Source organism: Kogia breviceps, chromosome 5 (assembly GCF_026419965.1).
Source record: "Kogia breviceps isolate mKogBre1 chromosome 5, mKogBre1 haplotype 1, whole genome shotgun sequence".
NCBI classification, from domain to species: Eukaryota; Metazoa; Chordata; class Mammalia; order Artiodactyla; family Physeteridae; genus Kogia; species Kogia breviceps.
In genome coordinates this window covers 60224599-60250288 of record NC_081314.1, presented here as the reverse complement: position 1 = coordinate 60250288, position 25690 = coordinate 60224599, and the positions used below count along the sequence as shown (strand labels likewise).

Here is a 25690-nt window from a genome sequence, read left to right as displayed (position 1 = left end):
ACGGGAGAGGCCACAACAGTAAGAGGCCCGCGTACCACAAAAACAAAACAAAACCAACCAACCAAACAAAAAAACCAAACTCTCTTGTGTTGTTGAGCTGTGGGGTTTCTTGTCTTGGGAACTGTGGAGAAAATTGATGTGTGAGGTATTAGAGAGAGCTTCTTTCTTTCTATTTTTGGAACTTCCTAATCCAAATGCCTATTTCCTCTTGCCATGGGAGTGTGGTGGGCAAAGTTTACTCATCCATATGTTGTAAGTTGTAACTATAAGCTTTGTTTTAATGTATGTGAATTACTTTTACTGTTTTTATCTGAGATTCTGAAGAAAAATTTGTGACCTTGCAATTTTTTTACCTTATACAAACATAAAAGCAAATTTAGTTAAAATTGTGTTTGTGAAGATCATGGTTGAAAAGTGTAGTGTGGAAAAGTCAACTCCTAAACAGATGATTTAAGACAGTTGATTAATAACGCGGGTCGGCCCCAGTCCTCGCGGAGAGTCGCCGCGGTTTCCTGCTTCAACAGCACTTGGACGGAACCCGGCGCTCGTGCCCAGCTCCGGCCGGCCGCTCAGAGCCAGCCCTCGCCACCACCTCACAGCGCCCTCCGACAGCCCCAAGGTCCCCGCCGCCGTTACAGCGCCGCGCAGCCACCGCTACCGCTTCACCCCAGCCGTCCGCCATGACGACCGCGTCCCCCTCGCAGGTGCGCCAGAGCTACCACCGGGACTCGGAGGCTGCCATCAACGGTTGCCAGATCAACCTGGAGCTCTACGCCTCCTACGTCTACCTGTCCATGTCGTACTATTTTGACCGCGATGATGTGGCTTTGAAGAACTTTTCCAAATACTTTCTTCACCAATCTTGTGAGGAGAGGGAACATGCTGAGAAACTGATGAAGCTGCAGAACCAACGGGGTGGCTGAATCTTCCTTCAGGATATCAAGAAACCAGACCGTGATGACTGGGAGAATGGGCTGAATGCAATGGAATGTGCGCTACGCTTGGAAAAAAGTGTGAATCAGTCACTACTGGCACTGCACAAACTGGCCACTGAGAAAAATGACCCCCATTTGTGTGACTTCATTGAGACTCATTATCTGAATGAGCAGGTGAAATCCATTAAAGAATTGGGTGACCACGTAACCAACTTGCGCACGATGGGGGCCCCCGAATCTGGCATGGCACAGTATCTCTTTGACAAGCACACCCTGGGAAATAGTGATAATGAGAGCTAAGCCTTAGGCTGGCTTCCCGTAGCCACAGGGGTGACTTCCCTGGTCACCAAGGCAGTGCATGCATGTTTGAGTTACCTTTACCTTTTCTGTAAGTTGCACCGAAACATCTACAAGTCCTTTCCTTAGTACCATTCCTTCAAATAAAGTAATTTAGTACCCCCCCCAAAAAAAATAATAACATAGATCATCTAAGGTTAAAACAAAATTCTCTTTTAAAGGTTTTGATTGAAAGATGAATGGGTGTTAGTCCCTGAAAAGATAAATAAATCTGTGCGAAAGATTAGGAAGTTGAGATCTTTATCATTTGTAAGATGCATTCTTACTCAGTGGACTAAAATGATGTTATGAATCCCATCTTCAGTATCAGAATTTTTTTTCCATGAATGTTTATAGCAGCTTCATTTGTAACAGCCCCAAATTGGAAACAACCCAGATGTTCTTCAATGGATGAATGGTTAATGAAACTGTGGTATATTCATACCATGGAATACTACTCAGCAACAAAAAGAAACAAGTTATTGAGTATCAGAATATTTTTAAGGAAACCTGCTGAGACCAGGGAAAATGCCCTTTTATTTGTCAGGATCTAATTAATGAATTGGGTATGGTGGAAAGCAGTGAGACACATTCAGAACTCTAAGAGGTGGAAATCAATTAAAATATAAATTTGTTTACTGTTCAGGTTTTCAGTAATTCCATAAATTGGAGCTAGTGTGATATTCTCTTTCAAAATGTAGATGATTAACTGGGAAGGCATCCAGTTATAACTGTTCTTATTTGGAGCATTCAGATGTGTGGGAGATTTTTTTTAACGCTTTTTCTTTCATTCCTTATTTTTGGCTGCATTGGGTCTTCGTTGCTGCTCATGAGCTTTCTCTAGTTGCGGTGAGCAGGCTTCTCATTGTGGTGGCTTCTCTTGTTGCGGAGCACGGGCTCTAGTCACGCGGGCTTCAGTAGTTGTGGCACACGGGCTCAGTAGTGTGGCTCGTGGGCTCTACAGCGCAGGCTCAGTAGTTGTGGCGCACAGGCTTAGTTGCTGTGTGGAATGTGGGATCTTCCTGGATGAGGGCTTGAACCCATGCCCCCTGCATTGGCAGGTGGATTCCTAACCACTGTGCCACCTGGGAAGTCCTGGAGATTTTTAAAATAAAATATTTTAAGTAGTAAGCATATATATATTTTCCTGATATAGAAAATATACAAAATTTTCAGAACATTACATAAGTTCTGAAGTTGAATAAATCATGTCTTGTGATGAAACAGGGCATTGTGTAGTTTCATGGGTCAGAAACAGTTTTCTGAAGCCGACTGAGTGTTTGTAGATTGGGTGGCAGGTTTACTAACCTTCCCTGCACATTGCTATGCACACCGTTACTCCTCACTTGGGTGAAAAACTACTGCCCTGTGAGTCTCATGCCTCTGGTCATACTCTCTGGCCTCTGTATCATTGTCATCCATGAACACCCAGATGCATCTTAAGCACTAGACTCACAGTCACCATCTCCATTCCATGTCCTGTCACCATTCTGGCTCCATCTCACTGGCCTTTCAATCCTAGGACATCACTGGTGCTTACCTCTGCCTTATTTTTATCAGTGTTGGGTCCACATTCTAACCAAATGCTCCTTTGGGCATGTTGGACTCCTCTCATTCTAGAATCTTCTTGTCATCTGTGACATCTCCTAGTTTTCTCCCCATCCTCTGAATGGTTCTTCTTAGTCCTTTTTAAAGTTCCCATTTCTCCACATTTCCCTTGAATCTTGTTTCTCAGACCATCTCATTCTACGTGCCTTCCTTGGACCACCTCATCCCTCACATGTCTTCAATAAGCATCTAGATACTGATGAAGACAAAAATCTATAGCTCCAGAACTTATTCTTGAACTCTAGGCCTGTATCCCTCAATTTGGAGGTCTAAGAGAGGTCTCCAACTCAACATGCCCTCATTGCTTTCTGCACCACCATTGCCCCATTGCCTATTCTATTGCTCTAGGGGAATTTAGTGTTTTATCCTTCTATTTTTCCTATCTCAGTATTGGCAGCTGGTTGCTAAAGTCATAAACCTGGAAGTTATCTTCACTTTTTCCTTTCCTCCTCATTTCTTACATAAAATCAATCAAGTCCTGTTGATTCTCCCTTCTAAATATCTCCACAGTCTTTCTCAAATGTGCTTATTTTTTCTGTTCCTCCTGCTATTACCCATTTATAGTTGACCACTATTTCTAAACAAGACTACTGCAATAGGTCTCAGTGCATCCAGGCTCCATCTAAACCTCTCTACCCCCTAAAGCCATTATAATATAGTTATGCCACCATCTTTAAAGTGTCCCATTTTTCTTAGCCTGAATTCCTAATTACCTTATTCATTTACAACTACCTTCATGACCTGGCCCTTGTCTACCTGCCTTATTTCCTGCTATTGCTTTCCTTGGCAACCTCTCAGACTCAGCCCATGTTATTCTTTCTGCTTGCAAAATTCTTCCATTATTCTCTCCTCCATGCTGCTACTAGGTGTGCCCTCAAGTGGTTGACTTCTACTTTCCTTTCACTTGTTTTTAGATATCATTTCCTCTGGGAAATCTCTCTTAACCACTTCCTGTCTCCATAATCAGTCACCTGTCTTTCACTTACTCCTGGTTATGGCTCTTACCACTCAGTAACTGCCTGTTTGTCTTTTATATCCACTATGCAGTAAGTGGTTCAGGTTCTTTTCTCACCTCATTCATATTGTTTTCTCGCTGCTCTGAAAAGTGATTGGAATGTGGTAGTCACTCAATAAAAAAGGACAGAATGAATACTTTAAAAAGAAATTAATAAATGCTGTTGCTGGGAATCTGGCACCTTAGTTATGGAGTCAAGTAATTATGTGTTAGAATTGCTTCTCCACTCTTATTAGCTCTGTGACATTTGAAATATTTATTAATTCACTTTAATATATATTAAATATACATTAAATATATTAAACATATGATTTATATATATATATATATGATTTCTTCTTGTCATCCACCACCATCATGGAATGACTATGCCAATGGGGAAGGCAAATTATGAATAAATAAATAAACCCAATGATAGCATGTGAGGAAAATGCTGTGAGGAAAACGGATTGGAGTGTAACTATGTGGGGCTCAGAGAAGGCCCTTGTGAGGGGGTGACATTTAAGCTGCGATTGGACAGAGGAGAAGGAGACAGCCATGTAAGAACCAGTGAAAAAGAGCATTCTAGGAGGAAGGCATGGCAAGTGAGAGTTCCTCAGAAACTGGTTCTTCCCTTCTCTCATATGCAAATTATTACAGTCATAGCAGCTCTCATCCAGGATGGCTTTAGGGTTTGAATCAGATCAACCATATAAAGCATCTATCCCACTCTCTGGTCGATAGTAAGCACTAAACAAATATTTCTTAGTAGTATAATTAAGAATAAACTAGATCAAGTTGGCCTTTTTTGAAGGGAGACTTTAGTTATAGGTATTTTACTCTACATACTGACCCAAATTTACTTATTCTCTGTCAAATCAATTCAAGTAAGTTGTTGTTGGGCACCTACTATGTGTAAGCTGGTGTGCTGGATGCTATGGAAGGCTAAGGAAATATCAAGGAACTGAGAGCTCTGTTTTATTTTTTTTGTTTAAAGATTTTTTTTTGATGTGGACCATTTTTAAAGTCTTTATTGAATTTGTTACAATATTGCTTCTGTTTTGTTTTTTTGGCCGCGAGCCATGTGGGATATCAGCTCCCTGACCAGGGACTGAACCTGCACCCACCCCCGCACTAGAAGGTGAAATCCTAACCACTGGACTGCCAGGGAAGTCTGGAGAGCTCTGTTTTATATTATATGTTTCACTTCTACTTTTTTTTTTTACTGCTTTGTCTGACTATCCATTCTAGAAGCTTCTTCCCCAAGTGTATGTATGTATGCACATGCACGCACGCACACACACATGCACCTCCTTACATTTTCCTTCCATTTGACTACTTGGAAATTGAGTATACATGGCGTTTCTTGGGTGATGACCTTATAAATCATTTGAATCACAGTTGGTATTTCTGAACATTTGAAATGCTTGCGGCAGGGAAGCCTTCACATTTCTGAAAGAAAGGCTGTCACAAATACTGAACTTTATTGGAAAAAGAGCCAGATGCTAATGGAAAATATAAATGTTATCCAAGAAAAGTTTTGCATTTGTATATTCAGAAATTTTTGTACCTCGTAGCTACATGCAGGCTATATTTCTTTTCTTCATGTAGGTGTCCACTTCCAAGGAAATATGACTGAAATATTAGAAATGTAAAATTAATTAACACCTTGTATAGTTCATTTGGCTCCTGCAGATTCAGTAATGATTTTATTTGTATATGACTGTGTCTGTTGCTTATTTTTGACAAGTTTGGACAAAATATCTGCTCTGCATAATTTCTGGGTTTCTGATGCTGCTGAGAATAACTACAAGGGTAAGAGATAATGAAAGGATAATGAGAGACTATGAAGTGTTACTGTGAGGGATTATGCTTTTATTTGCACTGATTATGTGTCAATCTTGTGTTTTTATTAAAAATGAGAGTATAGGGACTTCCCTGGTGGTCCAGCGGCTAAGACTCCGCGCTTCCAATGCACGGGGCATGGGTTTGAACCCTGGTCGGGGAACTAAGATTTCCACATGCCATGTGGCGTGGCCAAAAAAAACAAAAACAAAAAAGCCTTCCATGTTGTGTAACCCGTTGGAGTATCTCCCTTTCTATCAGATGAGATGCTGCCTGATTCATGAATCATTTAGTAAAGCCAATTTAAAAAAAAAATGAGAGTATATTTCAAAGTTAATGCTTTCTTTGATACGAAGTTAAAGAAAATGACTTATTTTAATTAGAGCTTTTAAAAACATAAAGATTGCACCTTTAAGGATGTTTTTGATTGCCCTGAAACTTGATTGCTAAAGACAGTGTCCTTCAATAATAAAAGACTGATCTAAATATAACATCTGAAAAAAGGGCCATAAAAGTTTACCTTTACTTTGTTATCTATTATTCAATTGTTCTTTTGTTTTCATCTCACTTCTTTCTTTTTAAGACAAAGCCATGGCCTAAACTGTCCCAAACTGGAGGAACCTATTCTTTTTTTTTTTAATAAATAAATTTATTTATTTTTGGCTGCATTGGTCTTTGTTGTTCCACTCTGGCTTTCTCTAGTTGCAGTGAGTGGGGGCTACTCTTCATTGCAGTGCGCGTGCTTCTCATTGCAGTGGCTTCTCTTGTTGTGGAGCACGAGCTCTAGGTGCATGGGCTTCAGTAGTTGTGGGATGTGGGCTCAGTAGTTGTGGTTTGGGGCCTCAGTTGTTGTGGCGCACGGGCTTAGTTGCTCCACGGCATGTGGGATCTTCCTGGACCAGGGATCAAACCCGTGTCCCCTGCATTGGCAGGTGGATTCTTAACCATTGTGCCACCAGGGAAGCCCAGGAACCTATTCTTTAAACTTGAGTTTTTCCTGATAAAACACTTGTTTGTTATATGTATGGAATAAAATAAAAGAACATTTTTAGCAGATAGTTGTCGGGCAGATTGAAAAAAAAATTTCATCACGTTTATAGCATGGTGACTCTACATTAAGACTTATTTCTCTGATATGAGAAAGACCTCTTTTTATACCTGCATATAAGTGTGTGTATACATATAAATGTGTGTGTATATGTGTGTGCATAAATATATATGTTAATGTGATATATTTAAATCTTGAGAAGGCTTAGTGATTATAGAATTTCTAAATAATAAATAAATTTAAGTGGCATTACTATTAGATTTTCAGTCGTAATTTGGAAATATCTGAGGAACAGGTAGTTCATGAAGTATCAGAATTTAATGTGAAATCTGAGATTAATTACTGTGGGTAATTGTCTTTGGAAATGCAATGTGTTGGTAAATCTGTTTTTAGATCCTGAGAGCATTAGTAGGACATAGGAGAACAACTAGTGTTTATTTATTAACTCAATATTTATTTAGCACTTATCAGTGCTAAGCACTGTGCTAAATTCCAGAGAAGCAAGCTGTAGCTGCTCTGGTTTTCCGCGGCCTGTCACATAGCCAGATCCCCTCTTTCTCTTAGTATCAGCATACCCTCTCTGCATAGCTGCCCCCTCTCACTTTTTGGTCCTGGTGAGGCAATGGTCATGAAGCCAACGTCCTCGGAGCCCATGGTGATAGGTATTTGACTTAGGTTGAGCTAATCATAGTACTTGGCTTAGTGGTAAATTTGTCGATGAGCCTATGACTCATAGGGGAGTTAATCTGTGGATGTTTGTGAAGAAAGATTTGCTTTCCTTTGGGGATGGTCATCTGAGATGCCACAGTCCAGGACGTGTGAGTTAGTGAACCACAGTGGCCCATTAGTTTCTTCATTAGAACTAGGGTTCTAGGTTATTTTCATGTCCTGGCTATTGTAAATAGTGCTGCAATGAACATCGGGGTGCATGTGTCTTTTTGAATTACGGTGTTCTCTGGGTATATGCCCAGTAGTAGGATTGCTGGGTCACATGGTAGCTCTGTATAAATGCATATATGTGGAATCTGAAAAAATTGGTATAGATGATCTTATTTACAAAGCAGAAATAGAGACATAGACATAGAGAACAAATGTATGGATACCAAGGGGGAAAGTGGGGGTGGGGTGGGATGAACTGGGATATTGGGATTGATGTATATACACTATTCATACTGTGTATAAAATAGATAACTAATGAGAATCTACTGTATAGCACAGGGAACTCTACTCAGTGCTCTGTGGTGACCTAAATGGGAAGAAAATCCTCAAAAGAGGGATATATATATATATATATATATTTGTATATATATATATATGTATATATATATATATGTATATATATATATATATACATATATATATGTATAGCTCATTTACTTTGCTGTACAGTAGAAACTAATACAACATTGTAAAGCAACTATACTCCAATAAAAAATAAAAACACACACACACACACACAAAGAACTAGGTTTCTATCTCTTGTAGTCACAAGTCTGGGTTAATAACATTGTGGATGCAGAGGTATAGAAAATAGGGGTCTAGCTTGTAAGTAATTCCATCTGATTAGACAGACTTATAAAGCGATAGTTCAGTATATGAAAAGCATTGTTTTTGGTGTGTTCACAGTATAATGAAACCAGAGAGGAGAAAGAAACTTGGCCTAAGAGGACTAAGGGCTTGTGAAGGTTTCAGAGAGTAATATTTGAGCTGGGTGTTAAATTATGTATGCATAGTTACCAAGGCAGATGAGAAAGGAGAGCTTATTAAAACCAAACACATAGCATGTAAAAGCGTAGAAATCAGAAAATATATAATGTGTTCAGGGATTGTAAGAAGTTCTCTATTTCTGCTGTTCATAAATTGTGAGAAGTGGGTGATAGATGAAGATGAGGTCTGGTGGTCCATTGGGTGGGTTTTGATAAAATTTGACTGGTATGTACCTAAGGAAAAATCTGCCCACCCCTGGATATAACAATAATATTGGAATTTTAAAAATCCAGATATAATGAAGATTTAAAAAATAGTTAATATTTGAGTGTTAAAACCTCTCTCATCTTCTTTTTGTCTTCTCCTGTATATGTCAGCCACGTTCTCAGACCTTTCACATGCTGACCAGAGTAATGGATGAAGCAGAGCATTGCTAAAGGCAAAAAGGATGAGTTATAAAGATAGATAATTGGGGGAACAAAGACTATGTTGTAGTCAGTTCAGGCTGCTGTAAAAAATACCATAGGTGGGTGGCTTATAAACAATAGAAATTTATTTCTCACAATTCTGGAGGCTGGGAAGTCCAAGATCAAAGCACCAACAGATTTGGTATCTGTGAGAGCCTGCTTCTTGGTTCACAGATGACCGTCTTCTGGCTGTGTCCTCACATGGTGAAAGAAGAGAACTCTGGTCTCTTTAGCCCATTACAAGACTGTTAATTCCATTCATCACCCTGTGATCTAATCACTCCTATAGGCCCTACCTCCTAATACCATCACATTGGAGGTTGCGATTATAACATATGGATTTTGAGGGACATAAACATGTAGGCCATAACAAACTACTTCTGGAAAAGTGAAAGAATGGAAAGAAAGAGAGAGAGGGAAAAAAAGAAGCAGGGAAAGTTGAGTTTTAAGATTTTTTGAGGATTTTAAATACGTGAGCCTAGAAGCTAGAGACCAGAAACTCTGGGTAGTAGCTATGATACTAGGTTAGAGAATGAAAAAAAAAGAATTGGGAAACTGTGTTTAAAACCATTGCTGTGTGTTTTGAATATAGTTTCCCTTTGCTGCCTTTTCCAGACATATTAATAAATATTTTTTAAGTGATTTTCTTTCATTGTTACTGAATGCATGTTTTTTTTTTGATGAGACACCAAATAAGGCTATCCAATTTTTATCAGCTTATGTAAAAATATGGGACTTCTCTACATATCTTCAGTTTAGAAAAGTTAAGTATACAGTTTAAAACTCTAATGAGGCTAATTATATGGACATGTATGATGCTTAATTTTATGTGTCAACCTAGTGAAGTCAGGGTACCTAGATGTGCTATGCAGGTATTTTTTAGATGAGTTTAACATTTAAATCAGTAGACTTTGAGTAAAGCAGATTATCATAATGTGGTTGGCCTCAACTAAAAAATTAAAGGTTTTAAGAAAAAAAAAGGACTGGAGTCCTAAGAGGACTTGTGTATTTTCTCCAATGCCTATATCCTAAGCTCAGTCTTCTTGGTTTTATCACTCTGATGGTGAGAACAATCAAGATGAAAATTCCAAGGAAAATCTCTTTAAGGAAACATGGGAATGTTTCTTCCCTAGGGCCTTGGTAGTTGGTCTAAACACCTTTTGAAGATGGAAACTCTTCTGAGCAGAAAGTAGACCAGGCCCATCTAACAAATTTAAAAGAGAATCAAGATGAGTCCAAAACGAGGACAAATCCCAGGGGAACAAGCTACCTGAATTAAAATGATTTAAATGTCTTCTCTCCAAAGAAGAAAAGTTTATATCATTGGCATCAGCACTTTAGTCCAATAATGTGTTTTTAATCTTGATCACTATTACTGTTGCTTTCAGGTTCAGAGTTTATTGGTGGGTTCAGGAGGGTGGGAGAAGGAAAGCGTTTTGTGTTCCTTCCAGAATTCAAAGTAAATTTTAACCTGGAAAACTGTATGTATCGTATGTATCATCTGCTTTCCCCCAAATTCCACAATTCTATTATATTCTTAAAATTTCTTTTGGTCTATAACAAATTCTTCTGCACTGCCATTTACTATACAATTCCCTTAACAACGTTGGCAATGTAGAATGGATCAGAAGGAATGTAACTAATCTAGGCACAGGAATAAGGATTGAGCATTCTTCTTGAATTCACATGAGAGCTTAAAATTTTTTTAGCTATCTCAAGTCTTCTAAGGAACTCAAATCAGTAAGATAACATCACCAAATGTTTTTGAGATAGTTGCTGAGACATACCCAAGGCTATTTATAGACACATTTAAAACATAAATAGAGAACAATAGGCAAACTCTAGTTTGTGGCAATCAAGCTGAATCCAGTGTTAAAGAGTAGAAACAGAAAACCTTCCAGCTAACCTTCCAGAAGTTTACATTATTCATCCTTATATTACCACTACACTTAATACAATCTTATACCCATAGTAGACACTCAGATATTTTTGGAATGAAATTTTAAAATGGTTTGTAATTTCAAGATGATGGTGGTAGTTTTTATACTGATAAAGAGAATTATCTTCTGAATAGCACTGTGTACACACTCAGAATTTTACAGTATGCTTTTTAATGAAATAAAAAAAACATTTTCTGTACTCTTTAATGATATCAGCAGTCAGTGCTTATTTGCTGTGTCCTCATGTAATCACTTTCCTATGCCCAGCTGGGAATGAGTGGCTTGTTTAGGCAAGTTCCTGAAGCATTGCTGACCTTTAATGACATCTTTTAGGAGGGAGGAACAGCAAACCTCTCTGGTATTACTGTCTGGGAAGAATACTGGTGAAACAATGCAACAGGCTTTCTTTTCAAAGAAAAAAATAGACTCATAATTGGAAAAACATGTTGTGTGTTGCTGACCCTATGAAAGATTAAAATTAAACTCTAAAGTAAAAAATGACTAAAATCAAATGGTACTTTAAAACATTTGTTCTTGCCTTTTGCAATCAAAGTTCTCATAGACACTATAAATACTGCAATGTAATTATGTAATATATGACAATAATATCATTTATATATAATACAATCAAGGTAGATATCATAATCATTGTCATTTTTCAGTGCAGACTGTGTGTAGGGAGAGGTATTAGGCCCTTTATGTTTGTTATATTATTTATTGCTCTAAACAATTATATAAAGAGAATTTTATTATCTGCATTCAAAAAATGAGGAAACTGAGGCATAGTGAGGTTAAGTAACTTACCTACAGCAACAGAGCTAGTAAGTTTATGGAGCTGGAAATTTGAACCAGGTCTGTGTTTTCAAAGGCTGTGGTCTTTATTCAGTAGCTATTTATCATCACCACTAACTTTGATGACATGCAAAGTAAACAAAGAAAAAGAAAAAAACCTATGTGCAACACAATGGATACAATCAAGTAAACAAAAGAATACATATTTCTGAAAGTAAAAGTTTACTGGGTGTGTCAGTATGTATGTGTGTGTGTGTGTGTGTGTGTGTATATATATATATATATAAAGCAAGCTACATAAACCTAAGTTTCTGACTTTGGGTTCATTGCTGATGACTTTTGTTCTGGAAGCTGACACAAAACACATGAAAGATCAACATACTTTATTTTTAGAAATCTGAAAACAAAAGATACTCATACTCAGATTATATTTGGTGACTCGTTTCCATTTTTACTTGATTCTTTTACCTTCTGAATCAAAGAGAAGCATTTTTCCAGAAATATGACAGTCTACTTTTATTAATCCATGCTGGTCTTCTAAGTGGGATCAGATATTGTGTGCTGCTATTGTATTTGAGATTCAAGCTGACACTCACTTCCTGTTGTTCACTTCCCTGTTGTGCAGCTGCAACTGTATACAGTTGGGCAAGTTATAGGACAACACTGCAGAAAGATATTACATATAGACTTCCTTTATCAGAATATATTTTACATTCCACAGAACATAAAAACCATACCATGGCAAGAAGGGTATTGATGAATAGGTATTTTAGGCTTGCAGAGGCTGTGATGTGTTCATTCATTCATTCTCATGTGCTCATTCATTTAATAAATACTTATTCAGCATCAACTAGGTGGTAGGCACTGTCATAGGCACTTGGGATACATTAATGAACAAAGTAGACTAAAATCTCTACTTTGTGAAATGTACCTTCTGCTAATAAGGTATGTCTTAAGCATGCCAAACTCCTATTTAACGTATGCCTAAACCAGAGGTCAGCAAGCTTTTTCTGCAAAGGGTAAGTAGTAAATACTTTAGGCTTTGTGGACCATACAGTTTCTGTTGTGATCACTCAACTGTTATGTTTCATTATAATGTGAAGCAGACATAGACAGTATGTAACATATGTGCGTGTCTGCCAATAAAACTTTACTTATAAAAAACAGGCAGTGGACCTAGACTGTATGTGATTGGTCTAGCCCCGTGACTCTGATAACTTGGAAAGAGCACACAAACGAAGCTACATAGTGTGAGACGTTACTTTAGGAGTTAATCAAGTAAACTTCATTTTGTAGATGAATTAGGTGAGGTACAGAGAGGTTGAATGATTAGCTTAAAGTAACAAACTAGTGGCAAAACCAAGACTCAAACCTGTAGCTCCTGACTCATAATATATATATTTTTTACTTCACCTTATTGCCTTTACTGTGCTGGGGGTAATAGAATTTATTGTTAAATTGTTGAAATATGTAGAAAAGAACATTTTTCTTTTGTTTGCTGGGGTCCTGATACTACCAGCGTTAAACACTGGCCCCGCCACGTCTGTTACCACTCCACCCTACCCCATCACCATCACAGCCATCCACCACCACTACCAACAACATCAAGTCACTGCCACCACCACTACCAGCATCACCGACCTCACTTTCACCACCATCATCATCACAATGCCAGAAACCACCTAAAACCACCAGGAACACACCCATAATCCCAAAGCTGAGTTTAATTACCTGGTGCAGCAGGGTCTGAGAATGCCTTCAATAGAGATGAAAGCATTTCAGGAAGGGAGTCTTGGGAGGACCTTCTTACAGGGTTTGGACTTCTTGTGCTGATGATTCTAAGGATGGATTATAAAATGGAAACTCATTCTGGATTTGATGCTATCAGGAAATAGGGACAGCTGGATGACTGGATTTCTTAATCCATTTTATCCAATAAGTGAGAGGATTAAAGCAGTGCTAGAAGTAGCACTGGTAAAGGAGCAGCCATCGCTCAGGTTACTCAGAAGACGGGCCAACAGTGAGTGGCCTTGTCAGTATCTCATTCCAAGCATCTTTTTTTCACGTTCTTATTTGCATTTTCTTATTTCCATAAAAATACAGGTCCACTGTTGAAAATTATAAAATTCAGATAGGAAAAAAAAAATTAAATGCCCCATCCAGAGATAACCATAAAGAACAATTTAGTGTGTATCACTTTTCTGTCTGTAGATGCATACGCATACATTTGCACTGAAAATGGGATTACACTATACATTCCAGTTTAAATTAAAATTATAACTTAATAAATAATGAGCAAGTTTCCCTTAAAAGATAGCATTCTTTTTTATGGTCTGAAAAATATTTCAATGTGTGATCGTCATCATTTATTTAACCATTTAGTTTTTAGTATATATTTAGAAGATAATTTCTAGCTTTTTGCTGTTATTAAAAAGATAGGCACATCTTCGTGTGCATCCTAAATACTTTTCTTGGGATTAATTTCTGGAAAAGAGAATGTTAGATCAAAGTGTATGCACATTTTTAAGTTTTTAAAAAAATCTTATTAAACTGCCATCAGGAAATATGTATAAATATTTACTCACACATGCAATATATGAGAATATTCCCACCCCACCCCATCCTATTTTATTTAAAATTGACTCCATCATAATGTCCTAAGAGCATAATTTTGTTCAGTTCTTGTTACACAGGATTCACTCACATTTCCAGCCAGTTCAGTACTTTTACTGAGTACGTAGAGTGGGCCAGGCACTGTGCTAGGTACTAAATATACAAAAATGAATTATCTGTGATTTTCCATAAAATCAGCATCTTGTCACAATCTGGATACATGACCATCAACTGCTTTTATAGAAAAAGATGAGAAGATAAGTAAATCTGGTTAGATGAGCTTTTATTGGAGGAAAATTGTCTTCATTTTGCAGCACCTACTGCAATCAATTTACTGTAAATAATTTATCATCATCTTGGATGTGTGACACAAAGATTAGCATTTTCTCCAAAAATTTAAAGCATTTATTAGAGATAAGTTAATATAACTTTTGTTTGATCCATTCTTACTGCAAATATTTGTTGGACTCCTAGGAAAGTAATCACTGTAAAATGCATTGCTGGCTCAGGGGCAAACACTGAACTAATTATTCTGGACAAAAAAATGTGTTGGATCTAAGTCCCATATCTTTGTTGCTGCACTGTGCAATTAGCCCCATATGTCAAGTTGCTACCCAAAGAAATAACAACACAAGTATTAATAAGTGAGATTGCATTGTATATCTTGAAAATTAAACTGTGTGTTGCAAGGCAAAATTAAAGCTGAGGTAGATAATTGCAAAGTAAGACAGTTTCTTTTTCTTAAATTTCATTTTCTGCTTCACTTTCTGAGATTGGGGAGTGGCTTCATTGTTAATCTGATTGTTTCTTTCTACAAAACAGGTTAGCTTGGGCAATATACAACTGTCTTCAAATTGAATCAAATGTGTGCACTTTCCATTTTGCTATAGTATCTTATTTTTCCAACTCAGTGCATGTCAATAAATGCTATTAGACTTTGTGCTAACAGTTGAGGCTATTTTTTCAAATTGAAATAATCCCATAAAAGTGTATACTTTAAAAAGATTATTCATTTAACATTTATCTATATTCAGAAGTTAAAATATATCTACTAATATCACACTTATATTGTTTTCTCAATACTTTCTTTTGCTTTTTCATCTGTAGTTGACTTTCTTCAGATGAAACTTATTTAAGGTGTAATGGCCTGTTTTTAAAACAAATCATAATGGCTGTAATTTGTATTCTTTTTTTTTTGTTTTTTGGTACGCGAGCCTCTCACTGTTGTGGCCTCTCCCGTTGCTGAGCACAGGCTCCGGATGCGCAGGCTCAGTGGCCATGGCTCATGGGCCCAGCCGCCCAATGGCATGTGGGATCTTCCCAGACCGGGGCACGAACCCGTGTCCCCTGCATCGGCAGGCGGACTCTCAACCACTGTGCCACCAGGGAAGCCCCAATATAATTTGTATTCTTTACAGTTTATTTTTTAAAGTAACATTGAATCATTCTACAAAAATTTAGATTAAAGCCAAAATATAAAATGGACTCAGAATATGAAATATGATTCATTTGATATACTTTCATGCGCGCACATTGTTCTAAAGTAATGTTCTATATTATATGTCCAACAATTATAATAAAGATGAATTCTAACATGTCCAGAAAATCATAATCATACACAATATGTCTTTCTTCGTTTCCACTGTTATGCTTTATAACTTGCTACTTTATAACTTCAAGTGACAACAAAAATTATCATTGTCCATCCTGAATTTTAGGTATGCTAAGAAATTAATTGAATTGTCTTTGTTGCTTTTATGTACTTTTCCAAGTTTTGTGTATATACAGTGGTAAAAGTTCAAGATCTTGATTTGAATCATTACTGAGACAATTAAGAATGGCATTAATGGTTTAATTGTGGTATTTATAGTTTGCAAATGAAGTTAGTTTGAGGTAACTTGTACACTCTGCTATTCTTTTGGTTATTCATTTCAACTTACAAATACTTTTAGGACTGCTCTGTGAGAGACACTCTCTGGGGGAAAGGTCCATGCCTCCCATGCTTTCGTATAGGATCCATCTTTTGGCAAAATCTCTCTCTCTCTCTCTCATTCTCTCTTTCCCGTTTTCTCTTCATACACACACACACACAATTTATTGTGCAAAGATAAATATATAACCGCTTTCTAAAGTTTTTTTTTAATTTATTAAATTTACAACAAACCTTCTTTCCTTCCCTCCTTCCCCCTTTCCTCCCTCCCTTCCTTCCTCCCTTCCTTCTGTATAGTGCTATAAGTTTTGCTGATATATAGAATCTATGGCCACGCCACAATCAAGATGCAGAAGTTTCATCACCAAAAAAAAAAAAATTTACGTCTGTTGCTTCTTTGTAATCAAACCCTCTTTCATTCCAGCCCCTGGTAACTGATGATCTGTTCTCTGACTGATGGTTGTTGCCTTTTCCATAATGTCACATACATGAAATTAGCCAGTATGTGGTTTCTGGGTCGACTCTTTCATTAAGCATCTTGCATTTGGAATTCATTCATGTTGTTGCATGTATCTGTAGTTCGACCCTTTTAATTGCTGTGTAGTATTGCACTGACCGTGTGTACAACAGTTTTTATCAATTGAGGGACATTTTGATTGTTTCCAATATTTTAGCAATTATGAATAAAATGCTTTTAAATGTTAACTTACAGCTGTTTTTGTGAACTTAAATTTTTGTTTCTCTTGTATAAATATTTACAAGTGGGATTGCTGTGTCATGTGACAAGTGTATATTTATATAAGAAACAATCAAACTGTCTTCCAAAGTGGCTGGACCATTTTACATTCCCACAAACAGTGTGTGAGAGTTCCAGTTGCTCCACTTTTTTGCCAGACTTGGTATAGTTAATTCTTTTGCTTTTAGCTATTCAAATCAGTGTGTAGTATTATCTGATTGTAATTTTTGTTTTCCCAATGACTAGTGATGTTGAACTTGTTTTCCATTTGTATATTTCCTTTGGAGAAGTGTGTACTCAAAATTTTTTGCTCGTTTGTAAAGTTGGGTATTTTTTCTTTTAATGTTGAATTTTGAGAGTACTTTACATATTCCGAATACAAGTCCTTTGCCAGACATGTGATTTGTGAATAAATTCTTCTAGTATGGCTTGTTTTTTCATTCTCTTAACAGTGTCTTTCAAATTAAAAGTTTTTTTTTTTGTTTTTTTGATGAGGCCATATTTAACTGTTTTTTTTTAATGGTTCATGCTTTTAGTATTATATCTAAGAGCTCTTTGCTTAATCCAGGGTCTCAAAATTTTTCCCCTATCTATTTTTGTAGGTGTTTTTTAGGGTGTTTAATGTGTAAATCAATCTTGCTGATCTGTTGGATCCTTGAACACTGAGTCTCATATCTAGGTTTCTATCTTGTTTCTAAGACCATGCCTCCAAATGAGAGTACTTTGTAAGTTCTAGAATGTTATAGATTTTTTAGCAGTGTAATTTTTCACAGGTCAATTAACCTGTCAGGGCCCTAATTTTCTTATGTATAAATCATGTAAGCACAAAATAGTATACCAAAATGTTATGACTGCGACTGTGTTCCCCATTCCCCAAGTTCTCTGTACCTCTAGTCTTTCTGGCACTGTAGAATAAAGCACGGTGCTCAGGAGTTCTGGAGCCAAATACATCTGCTTTTGGATAAAACTGGCTCAGGCACTTAACTAGCTGAGAGAATTTGGGAAGACTGAGTGATCGAGTAAACTGAGTTCCCTCACCTATAAACTGCAGCTAGCAATTCATGAATGAGATGATTTTCATAATGTATCAAGTACAAAGCTTGGTGCCCTGTAGTCTTTTAGCAAATCTTTGTTGTGGTTGGTGGTTGGTCATGGTTGCCATTTTTATTGGAACCATGATTTGCTCCTTCCACTTTCCTTCAGTCACTAAAATCACATCACTGTGAAACAGTCCAGGAGCTGAGGTTCTCTCCTTATTGACAGTCTTACCCGCCATTGACCACTCTCCCAGATGCCCCATCGCAGTGCACCCTCTACTTGCAGGAACTTCACCCTATCAACTACCTCTCTGAAGACAATCATCACCAGTCCTGCTGCCAGATATTATAGACACTAAACTCCACCTGTCCAACCTGTCCCTCTCCGCTACCAGCTTTGCCCTGACATTTACTCCAAGTTAGTGCTCATGCCTGATACCAGGTCCTAGCTCCTCCTGGGGTTGCCTGAGCTCCACATTCCCGATCCAAAACTGTCTAGTGTACATCTGTTTTGCCCTTTTACAAGGCTTTTATTTAAGTTGTCAATTTTTAAAAATGTCTTAATTAAAAGACAAAACATATCATAAATTCATCATTGGTTTCTGCTTACCCAGAATAGCAAATCTATCACTTAAGTCTAGAAAGTTCTCAATAGACAATGTATGTAAACTTCAGCCCCTCTTGATCTAAATGGCTGCTATGAAGGAAAGTTAGAGCTTAACTTAGGGTATCTTCACCTTCAATTTTCAGTTGAATGGGATAGAAAAAATTAGGGGGTGACAATAATTTGAACACAGTGGGTATTGAAAAGTTTCAAGTACCAGAACTGTGCGTGTGAGAAGGCAAAACTTGACTATTTTAGCTATAAAACCAACTGCTGAACTGTATAGAGGTTTATTGTCTCAGGTCACATACAATTTCTTTTGTGAAAGGTCTTGTATTTATTTAGGAGTTGGAGATATTGCTTACATTGCTCTGTAGTGTTTTGAGTGCCACCATTTTCCTCCTTTGTAAAGATAGCAGTTTTCAGTGTGTTTTGAAGTCTGTTTTCATCTTTTTTCATCTTTTCTCACTCTCAACACTGAACTAAGGATGTGAGACATGTACCATTTCCCTTTGCCTCCCCATCTGAGAGCTATGATTTTTCAGAGGAAGAGATAGAAGTACCCTTTGATTACTGTGAAGGGGCAATTGTGACATCTTCCTGGAAAGTTAAGTACAGGGACATATCAAATGCTCTGTTTTGAAGACCATTGTGTGTGTTCACAGCACACGTGAGAAAAATGTAGAACCAAAGAAAAACCACCAGTATAGAAGTAAACTAAAATCCAAATGATAATAGAGCTGGAGCAAAATTTTATAGATACTTAAGGAAAAAATTACATGCCCTAAATTGTTGGAAGATGGATACTTATTTATCATCAAGCGTATTGATACGTTAGAAAGCACCAGCTGGAATCCAAAGTATTGGAAGCCAATACTTTGGCTCCTGGACTACCCTGCAGTTAGCTTCTGCCTGCAGTTCTCCAGAAAGTCTCTTTTGGAACCATCTGCTACCTTGTGGGTTAAGATGGAGTCAGCGGGGGTGCCAGCCACCTTGAGTCAGTGCTTATGGAGTGTCAGGAATTCATATTATTAGCCCAAGTGCTTGTTAAGTTCATTCAGTCAATATCCTATCCCAGGGAGGGTTAAAAAGTGAGATCTTTGAACAAGATTGTGCCCAGCCCATTCAAGTCTTTGGTTAGCTCAGGGGGGCCCGTGTTGTCCTTCTGTTTGTTTTCCTAGGCAGGGCTCTTGTCACTCGACAACATCTTGTGTTCTCTTTTACTTTGGGCTGCTTTTGTCTGTGATACCATTTGAGCTGTGATTTTTTTGATTCATGTCACTTGGGTGTTATCTAAGTTGTCTGTTGGGGAGATAATAACCTGGTGTATGGATGAGCAGAGCACCTAGCTCTATCTTGGAGATTTTCCCATTGCTAATGACTCAGGACTCTATGATACAAGATACCTGAAGGAAATAAGATACAGAATGAGAACCTTCACACCATTAGATAAACATCTTAAAACTGAGAGGAAGGTCACGTAACAGATGCTTGTTCTCACCTCTTGCGTTGATGCTTCTGGCTCCTTAGGATAGATCTTCGGTTATAAAGGATTTGGGAAATATTTAACAGTATGTATGGTGAGCTTTACATATTTTTCTTTTAACTTCTCCTGAGTACTGTGTGCCAAGTACTATCTAAGTGCATTATATACATGAAATCAAATAATTTCCTTAAGAACTCCAAGAGGTTAATACTATTGCCATTTTGCAGATAAATGACTTGAGATACTGTATTATTTATCTCAAAAGGCCAAGAAGGTCTTACAACCTCCTAAGGATCTACAGTCATACTGGCTCTAATCTCCCTACTTTTTACCACAGCACTCCAGGGAGATAGTGCCTGATGAGTCCCAGTATTAATAACACTCTACCCTTGATTGTCACTTCCCTGAATCTGTTGAGATGGCAGAGCTCTCATCTATGCTGCTTAATAAATATGTGCTCAGAAGGACAGACTGAGGGGGATAGTATCAAAGACAAGACGTATCAAGATAATCTTGTTGTATCCCTGGAGCAAGAATGTCTCATTTGTTCTAACACAATGATTAAAGAAGGGACCACATACTGAAATGCATTAGAACCATCTATGCCTTATTCCTCTGTCTCCTACCCCCACACTCCATTCTTAACCACCATATTTTGTTTCACCTTCTGACTCCCAACCTTTCTTTGGCTCTCCTCTTTCTCTGGTCTAGATTGATTATGGACTCCTCTGGCCCTCAAGTTGGCTTTGACTCTTGACTTTATTTATTTATTATATATATATATTAAATTTTTATTGGAGTATAGTTGATTTACAATATTGTGTTAGTTTCAGGTGTGCAGCAAAGTTAATCAGTTATACATGTATCTACTCTTTTTTAGGTTCTTTCCCCATATAGGCCATTACAGAGTATTGAGTAGAGCTCCCTGTGCTATACAGTAGGTCCTTATTGATTATCTGTTTTCTGTATAGTAGTGTGTATATGTCAATCCCAATCTCTCAATTTATCCCTCCCCCCCTTACCCCCTGGTAACCATAAGTTTGTTTTCTACATCTGTAACTCTATTTCTGTTTTGGACATAAGTTCATTTGTATCCTTTTTTTAGATTCCATATATAAGCAATATCATATGATATTTGTCTTTCTCTGTCTGACTTACTTCACTCAGTAAACCATAATGTGAAAAGATACATGCACCCCAATGTTCATTGCAGCATTATTTATAATAGCCAGGACATGGAAGCAACCTAAATGTCTAGAGGAAAGGATAAAGAAAATATAGTAGATATATACAATGGAATATTACTCAGCCATAAAAAGAATGAAATAATGCCATTTTCAGTGACATGGATAGACCTAGAGATTGTCATACTGAGTGAAGTAAGACCCTTGACTTTAGATATTTTCCTCAACTAGGTAATGGCTTTAGCCCCTTGTCATCTCTTTTTCTCTTAGCTGATCCTGCTGCCCTACCATGTGGCTACCCCTAGAATATGGGTCAAGCCTGGCATCCAGCGCTGTGCTTTTAATACTGGTCTGGCATGAACAATTATGTTTTATGGTTTTTGCAAAAGACCAACCCATTTTCCAACAAACTTTGCCCATTACTATTAATCTGGCTTCACTGTTGTGAACTATAGAGGTTATATGCCTTCCTATGGAAGGAGAAAGGGTGCCATGAAGATAAGAATGATATTTGGCGAGTGAAATATAACTACCTATCTGGTTGGCCCTACCCATATACCTTCATATACTCTCCTTCATATACTCTCTGAACCCACTCTCTTTCACATGGTTTTGTAGGTATATCAAGTAGCATACAGAAATTCATGCCCCATTAGGAATTTATATTCAGTAAAGGAAAGAGGGCAGTAGTTCTATCATGCAGCTCAGGACCAGATTAGCTTATTAATCAACTGATTTTAGGACTCTGTCACTTAGTAGATGTGTGACCTTTGTTAAATTAATTTTAATTTACCTTCATTTGCTTCAGTTTGGGGAAGTATGTAAAGTATCTTGTAAAAAAAAGTTCATATCTACTACTTATTAAATATTAGCTTTTATTGAGTCAGGCAGGAAGATTGGAAGTCCTAACAAGGACTGTGAGTATGATATCATGGCAAGATCCCAGGCAGGAAAGCAAATGGATTTGGGTTTGAATACTGGCTCAACTTCTTGGTAGCTATAAAGCCTTAAGTTATTTTATGTAGCTTTAATTTCAATTTTTATAAAATAAGCATAATGCTACCAGTGTTGTCACATTTTGATAAAAATTGGAAAGCTAAGATATGCTTAGCATATCTTACATGTTCAGTAAATATTAGTTGTTGTAATTATTGTTGATAGTAATGGCCTTTCCAAGGAGGTCTGTACTTAATAACACTGTAAAATCACTGAAAATGTTTGAGAAGGAGCATGGCATAATCATAATCCTGGTTATGTGACCACTCTGACTGTAGTTTGAGAAAAAAATCAAGGGGACGGGGCACTTGGACCAGATGGGGGGCTTTAGCAACATGAGAAGCCTTGGCTAGAAAGTGGCAGTGCCAATGGTGAAAAGCAGACTGATTTGAGAGGTGCTTTGGAGATGGGATTATAGGATTTTATTTTCCTGATTGGTGAATGTTTGTATATTACTGGGAAAGAGCTAGTGTAGGGTGGAGGTGGGTTAGAAATTATAGGGCAAATATCATTGAGTACAGGTTGGAACTCACAGAGAGCAGGGTTTGCATAGAGGTGTCCTCAGGTGGACACAGTTGGCCCTACAGTGGGGCAGTGCTCTCAAAAAGGGGCTCTAACTCTCCTATTGCTACCCTTTGTACTAGATGGAGAGAGAAAATGATATGCAGCCTGGACTTGGGTACCAACTACTCCAAGGAGTCACAGACAGATATTTTCCAAGTGGCTACTGACTATCATGGGTATCAAATTCCTGGTCTGACAGAACCTGGACACCTTGTGTGAAGTTGAGAACTAGAGAAAGCTCTCCCATTGGAGAATGAGGAGCCACTAATCTCAGCTAGCTTCTTGCCAGGAATTATGGAGGCAGCCTCCAGCATCATTCAGCACAAACTCCTGTTCATCATGCAAAATAATAAATGAAAAAGAGAAAATGGAGTGAGCACATTTTCTGCAATTATTCAGAATTCAGTGAATATTCAGAAGCTGATAAGTTTGTGGGAGGAATTGAGGTAAATCCACACTGAGGATTTCTGTTTTCTTTATGAGTAGTAGGTCAGGGCCTTGGCTGAGAGGGAAGAAATAGCATCAGGTTCAGAGTTTTGAGGAGGGGGGGGAGTTTAAAAATGGTCACTGTGGAGAATAGGAAGGAAATTTGCCTGGAGAAGAGTTGTAGGATTGCTGGACAGTTAAAGTTTGAGGTCATGAATTTAGTTTTTTAACATCTTTATTGGAGTATAATTGCTTTAAAATGGTGTGTCAGTTTCTGCTGTATAACAAAGTGAATCAGCTATACATATACATATATCCCCATATCCCCTCCCTCTTGCATCTGCCTCCACCCTCCCTATCCCACCCCTCTAGGTGGTCACAAAGCACTGAGCTGATCTCTCTGTGCTATGTGGCTGCTTCCCACTAGCTATCTATTTTACATTTGGTAGTGTATATATGTCCACACCACTCTCTCACTTTGTCCCAGCTTACCCTTCCCCTCCCTGTGTCCTCAAGTCCATTCTCTATGTCTGTGTCTTTATTCCTGTCCTGCCCATAGGTTCTTCAGAACCTATTTTTTTTTTTTTTTTTAGATTCCATATATATGTGTTAGCATACAGTATTTGCTTTTCTCTCTCTGACTTACTTCACTCGGTATGACAGACTCTGGGTCCATCCACCTCACTACAAATAACTCAATTTCATTTCTTTTTATGGTTGAGTAATATTCCATTGTACATAGGTGCCACATCTTTATCCTTCCATCTGTCTATGGACACTTAGTTTGCTTCCAAGTGTTGTAAATAGCTGGCTATTGTAAATAGTGCTGCAATGAACATTGTGGCACATGACTCTTTTTTGAATTATGGTTTTCTCAGGGTATATGCCCAGTAGTGGGATTGCTGGGTCATATGGTAGTTCTATTTTTAGTTTTTTAAGGAACCTCCATACTATTCTCCATAGTGGCTGTATCAATTTATATTCCCACCAAGAGTGCAAGAGGATTCCCTTTTCTCCACACCCTCTCCAGCATTTATTGTTTGTAGATTTTTTGATGGTGGCCATTCTGACTGGTGTGAGATGATATCTCATTGTAGGTTTGATTTGCATTTCTCTAATGATTAATGATGTTGAGCATTCTTTCATGTGTTTTTTGGCAATCTGTATATCTTTGGAAAAATGTCTATTTAGGTCTTCTGCCCATTTTTGGATTGGGTTGTTTGTTTTTTGATATTGAGCTGCATGAGCTGCTTGTATATTTTGGAGATTAATCCTTTGGCAGTTGCTTTGTTTGGAAATATTTTCTCCCATTCTGAGGGTTGACTTTTCGTCTTGTTTATGGTTTCCTTTGCTGTGCAAAAGCTTTTAAGTTACATTAAGTCCCATTTGTTTATTTTTGTTTTTATTTCCATTTCTCTGGGAGGTGGGTTAAAAAGGATCTTGCTGTGATTTATGTCATAGAGTGTTCTGCCTATGTTTTCCTCTAAGAGTTTGATAGTGTCTGGTGTTACATTTAGGTCTTTAATCCATTATGAGTTTATTTTTGTGTATGCTGTTAGAGGTGTTCTAATTTCAGTCTTTTCCATGTAGCTGTCCAGTTTTCCCAGCATCACTTATTGAAGAGCCTGTCTTTTTTCCATTGTTTATTCTTGCCTCCTTTATAAGGTGATCATATGTGTTTGGATTTATCTCTGGGCTTTCTGTCCTGATCCATTGATCTATATTTCTGTTTGTGTGCCAATACCATACTGTCTTGATTAATGTAGCTTTGTAGTATAGTCTGAAGTCAGGGAGCCTGATTGCTCCAGCTCCGTTTTTCTTTCTCAAGATTGCTTTGGCTATTCGGGGTCTTTTGTGTTTCCATACAAATTGTGAAAATTTTTGTTCTAGTTCTGTGAAAAATGCCCTTGGTAGTTTGATAGGGATTGGACTGAATCTGTTGATTGCTTTGGGTAGTGTAGTCATTTTTACAATGTTGATTCTTCCAATCCAAGAACATGGTATATCTCTCCATCTGTTTGTATCATCTTTAATTTCTTTCATCAGTGTCTTATTGTTTTCTGCATACAGGTCTTTTGTCTCCTTAGGTAGGTTTATTCCTAGGTATTTTATTCTTTTTGTTGCAGTGGTAAATGGGAGTGTTTCCTTAATTTCTCTTTCAGATTTTTCATCAGTAGTGTATAGGAATGCAAGAGATTTTTGTGGATCAATTTTGTATCCTGCTACTTTACCTAATTCATTGATTAGCTCTAGTAGTTTTCTGGTAGCATCTTTAGGAATCTCTATGTATAGTATCATGTCATCTGCAAACAGTGACAGTTTTACTTCTTCTTTTCCCATTTGGATTCCTTTTATTTCTTTTTCTTCTCTGATTGCTGTGGCTAAAACTTCCAAAAATATGTTGAGTAATAGTTGTGAGAGTGGGACACCTTGTCTTGTTCC

The 25690-nt window shown here is 37.6% G+C and overlaps 1 pseudogene; it reads left to right on the top strand.

Annotated features, from left to right (window-relative positions):
- Positions 1-549: 549 nt before the first annotated feature.
- Positions 550-1365, top strand: LOC131757349 (ferritin heavy chain pseudogene; annotated as a pseudogene).
- Positions 1366-25690: the final 24325 nt, after the last annotated feature.